The sequence below is a fragment of the Gymnoscopelus microlampas genome, assembly GCF_963454915.1.
Source record: "Gymnoscopelus microlampas genome assembly, chromosome: 20".
Lineage (NCBI taxonomy): Eukaryota > Metazoa > Chordata > Actinopteri > Myctophiformes > Myctophidae > Gymnoscopelus > Gymnoscopelus microlampas.
Genome location: NC_139957.1, coordinates 2,700,133 through 2,706,154, shown reverse-complemented (window position 1 = coordinate 2,706,154; position 6,022 = coordinate 2,700,133). Strand labels below are relative to the sequence as shown.

Here is a 6,022-nt window from a genome sequence, read left to right as displayed (position 1 = left end):
TAGCCTAGGCCAGCAATCCTCGGATCGTCCGTTCTCCTGGACAAGTCTGGGCTTAACCATTACAGGCTTATTAAATGACGCTATTAGAATCATTAATTTTATCCCGCAGGAGCGAGCGCTTCTCAGCACCAACCGTGGCCGAATTAGAGATTTGATAGGTCATTTTTGGACAATTCTGACAGCCCTTCTAAGCACGGACATGCGCAAAGGAATGCATGTATTCCAAACAGACAGGAGCGTTTGGAATAAAGTGTTTACATGGTCAATTCCGATTGATTTAACCCGATTCAAACGGTCTATACCACCCCTCCTATTCCGAATGAAAATGCATTCGGGTCAGACTGGAATGGAATATTCTATTCCAATTGGGGTGTTTACATGAGCAAATCTATTCGGAATGCCACCTCCACCAGGTGGCGAAAGGCATTATGGCAACAGCTCCTGGATCGTGCAATACGCATGTGTGAAACATGTTGCCCCGGAAGTACTAAATAACGCACCATAGAATTGGTCAGCGTGGTCATCTGGTGGTCATAGCCGATAAAATATAACTCTATAATTATAACTCATAACTCGTCGCGGTGAAAAACGTGTCATAAAGGAAGGAGATAAAAACTTGTCAAATGGAGTCTGTACGGCTGAAGATAAATGAACACATGACGTCGGTGGGAGAGGAGATATTGTGTGTTTTGGACAAACAGCAGCGTGGTGCTGATGTTTGTTGTGTGAAGCTTGTCAGAGTGTTTGTGTTGGAGCGCCTCAGTGCGGCTGCAGAGTTCATGTGCAACCTCTTCCAGAGAGAGATAGAGACACTAGAAACTCTGCTGGAGAAACAAAACAAACTGCTGGACATTGATTTTGATATGGACATCGATCTACACACTGCAGGTATGTGTATGTTACACACACACACACACACACACACACACACACACACACACACACACACACACACACACACACACACACACACACACACACACATCAAACTACACACTGCAGGTATGTCTGTTACACACACACAACATCAAACTACACACTGCAGGTATGTCTGTTACACACACAACATCGAACTACACACTGCAGGTATGTCCGTTACACACATCAAACTATGAAATGAATCCTGAGATCTACATGATTCTCACTGTTCTATAGCAGTGGTTCTCAAACGTTTTCATGTCAAGGACCCCCAAATTGACACTTGTTAGCCCGCGGACCCCCATTTGAAAAGATATGCCAGGGACCCCCATAAGAGAAGATTTTTTTACGGCTCTAGCAGTGAATCAACCATTTTAATTTCAAGGACCCCCAGTTTGACATGCATTAGGGCTACGGACCCCCATTTAATGGCATTCATATCTCTTGGACCCCAGTTTATATCGTAAAATCAATGTTAATTTAACTCTTAGAGTGTACAGATGTTTGGTTCCATTTGTACACTCTCAGAGATACAGACCCATAAGGGTCCATTTGTGCCTAATCTATCATTTAGCTGGGGACCCCCTGGAACTCCCTCAAGGACCCCTGGGGGTCCCCGGACCCCACTTTGAGAACCAATGTTCTATAGTGAGCGTTGACGTCAGCAAGGGGTGCGTGGCGTGCGACTTAGTAGCCGCGTCCATTTTGACGGGCAGAGAGTACATAATGATGCTATTTAGACTACAGATTGATGGTGGATCTCTGTGTTTGTAAACATTAACTAGTTCTTTGCCGACTACATAGTAAACGGAAAACAGGATGGACAGAGCGAACCCGGGCTCAACATACCGTACAAGGACAAGCTGAACAATGAGGAAAAAGCGCGTTAACTCAGCAAGATCGAGGACATTGGTAATGGTAGAATCAACCTGAATGAATGAACATAGATAGACTGGACAGAAGAGGATTTTGATCTACTATGACCACTTACACGAGTACATCTGATGCAGTATCTTAATGAAGGAACAAGCTATTACACATTTAAAGAGCTGGTGCCATGTTTTTGCACTGTTTTTCATGTGTCTATGAGGTTGATAGAACTTCATTAAGCCCCCCGGTGGTGGTTTTATGTCTTCTCTGACTATTTGGAGTTTCTTCCTGGAGGCTGAAACCTTGAGGGTCAAACGTGCCAATAGAGAAACAGCGCTTTAGTGACATAGTAAAAACATACCCTCCCCCTCATTATCATAACACAACAGGTGTGGGCATGAGGAGGGACTAGGACAGGTGGGTGGTGCTAAGGTGGTGGAGGAGGTGCTAAGGTGAGAACCAGGTATACTTAATGAACTGGAGGCGTGTCCACATAAAGACATAATTTTAATAATTTCTGTACACTTTTTTGGAAAAAATCTTCCTCCTAGTATTATGTTTTTTTTGGGGGGGGGGGGTCACGGCACCCCATCTTTAATAGCTTCCATAGCGAAAGCTTGTAGATTGGGTATTTTTTTTTGTAATCTCCACATTGTAGCTCAGGCTGTAGCTGCTCCTCATTTACAAACAGCCTGCCTACTTGTGTCTACCTGACAGACTCATTGAGTTTGAATAACAAATGGCCGAAAACGGGGCATCGTTGCCCTGTCTGGCTTCATGTGTAAATTGTGTTTCACTTCTAGATTGCATCTCTGGAGACGCCTTTTTCAGCAGGGTCCTCACTGATTGTCCAGCTCCAATCTAAAAACGTTAGCGTTTTGCATATGAATGCAGTTCAGTCAGACAACTTTTAGATTGATTTTAGAATATATTTTTATTGAGCATAATTGAGCATTGATATATGAAGCATATTGGCGTTTGGGTTCTGTATCGATTCATTCCCTGTTAGCATGAACATTTTAATTAGTGTTACATGCCAAATCAGATCAGGAGAAGAGAGCATGTGACTGGTCACCCGATCATGTGACTGGTCATGCTGCCTTGAGTTGCCTGCCTGAACTAGGCATCATTTGTAGTCTTTGCACGACACCTGTTTGTCAAGAACCAGGGTCACTGTGGAGGAGACATTCGATTCGTAGATCGGCTATTTTCAGAGAATAGATGTAATGCAGACATTATAAATGCACAAATATAACCTAACATGGAACGTCTATTAGAAAGATAATAATGTGCCATCCGTCTCCACATCTGGTGCTGTTGCAGGGTCAGTGTTGCTCAGTACAGCAGCTTGCTGTCTGTTCCATGGCTGGTTTGCCAGGAGAAAAAAACAACAACATTGCTAATTAGTTATGTAACTTAGTTATGCAACTTGTTAATACATTATTCAATCAATCAAAAGCTATGTGTCTTAGCTCTGCACAGATTGTTGTGTAATGTGGAACAACACAGCTGGGCTACCCTAGTCTAGTTGGCATTGCCATTAACTAATACCTATACTTTAAGTTAGCAGAGACAAAACAGCAGTTTCATGTGTTTGGTAATAACTTACCTTTGTGAAAATGCCGTGAACAAACACGGCTGTGCTTGGATAAGTTGTTGAACGCGGAAAATCGAACTCCTCTATCTACCTCATTCCCTCGACGCGCCCTGTTATGGCACATAAAAACTGTCAATAAAGTTTGTAATAGAACGGAAGGGTCACTGTTTATAAGCTCCGTCACAAACCCTGTGATTCACCGTCAATCTGGGGGCGACGGGCATCCTTTATTATGTAGTCTCTGCCCTTCAAGATGCCCGCCGCTATCAAGTGACACATGTTGACGTGTCACTTGGTTATTATGGCAGCTGTGTTTCCTTTTGTACATATCGTCGGGCAGAAACCTTGTATCCCCATATTTTAATTTACATATATATTTTAATGTTTTTTTCCCCATAAATTATTATTACTCGGTGTCACACAAATCATCTGCTATTTTTGCTACTTTTTGAATTAGAATTCTGAAAAGTAAGTTGACATTAGACGACACGTTTTCCTGTTTCTCGATTAAAAAAATATATATTCTTATTATTTTTCAAGTTACGGCACCTTCCTGCGACCCTACTTTGGGTCGCGACCCATAGTTTGAGAACCACTGGTTTAGTCCTTATTCATGTCACATCAAAGTCCTTATTACTAAAGTCCTTACTCATGTTACATCAAAGTCCTTATTTTCACAAAGTCCTTATTATTAAAGTGTGTATTGTATTCCTTTATTCCAGATCAGTGTGTGGAGTCCAGTCCGCAGGTGAAGATCAGTTCTCCAGCCAGGACTGTTTCTATTAAGCAGGAAACTGAAGACCACGTTAAACAGGAACCTGAAGACCAACTGGATCTCAGTAAGTTTCAAGCGCTCTCTCTTTATTTATTTTATTGGTGAAAGTGTAGTCTCGCGTTACCAGACTGTTGCCTCCCACAATTTTCAAATGTTTCCGGTCATACAGTCTGGGACTCGGAAGCTCTGATCATGATTAGAATATAAACCGGATGTGGAGCCTCCTCCCCACTTCCGTTTCGTCTTTACAGTCGCGCAAATTTATCCTAATATAAATACAAATCATCTAAGTATATTTAGCTTGCTGCTTGGCAGAAATGGAAATTAAAAAGTAAAGTGTAAAGATATTTTGAAAGATATTTTCGTGAACGGAAGTGCCAGTTTCCTCTCTCGGATTTTGGGAGTTCCAGACTCTATATAGCATTCAGAGATTGTGGAATAGTTGTCTGGCTACGCGAGACTAGTGAAAGTGGGCCGATACTGAGGGTGTAAAGATGAACCGATATTATCACTTTCAAATGAGTGAGAGCCCCCTCTCATTCTCCTCTCATTCAGCTGGTCTCGCTTCATCTATGAGAGCACTGCAATGTAAACAAACAACTACACACAGCACTATTTACAGCACTATTTACAGCACAGAACAAAGATGTGGGCAAAGAGTAATCTGTTGATACTTTTTAGGTACTGCAGTGGAGGTACACAATTAAAACCTTTTTATAGAGTCTCATTGTATCTTTTCCCTAGATTTCCTGCACGTCCCTGTGTGTAAAGAGGAGCTTTCACCAGAAGAGGAGTGGAGCTCCAGTCTGGTCCATGAGGAACCACAACCTCCACAGATTAAAGAGGAACAGGAGGAGCTGCTCTCAAGACCAGAAGAGGCTGGTGGGTCAGCGTTGACATTACTATGTAGCAGTATGAAGTGATGATGATGAAAACAGAGAGACAGAGCCGTCACCAGACGTCCCGGGTTTGGCCGGGATTGTCCCGCTTTCACGCTGCGTGTCCCTACTAATACCTCTAAAACATAATATGTCCCGGAAACCCGGTTTCAACATTCACTACAAATTAGTTTTTTGCCATAATTACAAGAATGATAGTTTTTTCAGTGGTTATATAGGTGTTTATCATGTTCTTTTCATGTAAACATGCTCATCTAACCCAATCAGAAAACGAACAGGAGGTGTTGCATTCAGAACTCAGCACTGAATTCAGACATGCAATGCACATTTCATTCATATCACATCAAAGTCCTTATTATTAAAGTCCATATTCTTGTCACAAAGTCCTTATTAATAAAGTCCATATTCTTGTCACAAAGTCCTTATTATTAAAGTGCATATTGTATTCCTTCATTCCAGATCAGTGTGTGGAGTCCAGTCTGCAGGTGAAGATCAGTTCTCCAGCCGGGACTGTTTCTCTTAAGCAGGAAACTAAAGACTCACAAGAACACTTGGATCTCAGTAAGTTTCAAGCACTCTGTCTTTATTTATTTTATTGGTGAAAGTGGGCTGGTACTGAGAGTGTAAAGATGAACCTAAATGAATCGGTTATCGATTTAAGCATTAACAATGTGACATGCATGGACCCCTGCATCGATCTAAATGTACCATGAATCGGACGATGGTTCGGTTGCTTTGCAGTTAATTCTACTTCAGTATTAACTAACCTGCTGCAGAAGACTCACTGATCTAACATTTACAAGTCAATACTTTCAAAATAATAATAAAGACCGCCTCTCATTCAGCTCCCTTTGCATCTTCCAATGTATCAAACAATGCCCACACTATTTACAGCGCAGAGCACGGTCAGAGCACCGATCTTGGAAGATGTGGGCGAAGAGTAATCTGTTGATAATTCTTCCA

At 42.0% G+C, this 6,022-nt stretch overlaps 1 long non-coding RNA gene across 1 annotated transcript; it reads left to right on the top strand.

Annotated features, from left to right (window-relative positions):
* Positions 1-4,104: 4,104 nt before the first annotated feature.
* Positions 4,105-5,620, top strand: LOC311035827. The gene is made up of 3 exons (XR_014599789.1): positions 4,105-4,224; positions 4,905-5,042; positions 5,519-5,620. It is a non-coding gene; the product is annotated as an uncharacterized lncRNA (long non-coding RNA).
* Positions 5,621-6,022: the final 402 nt, after the last annotated feature.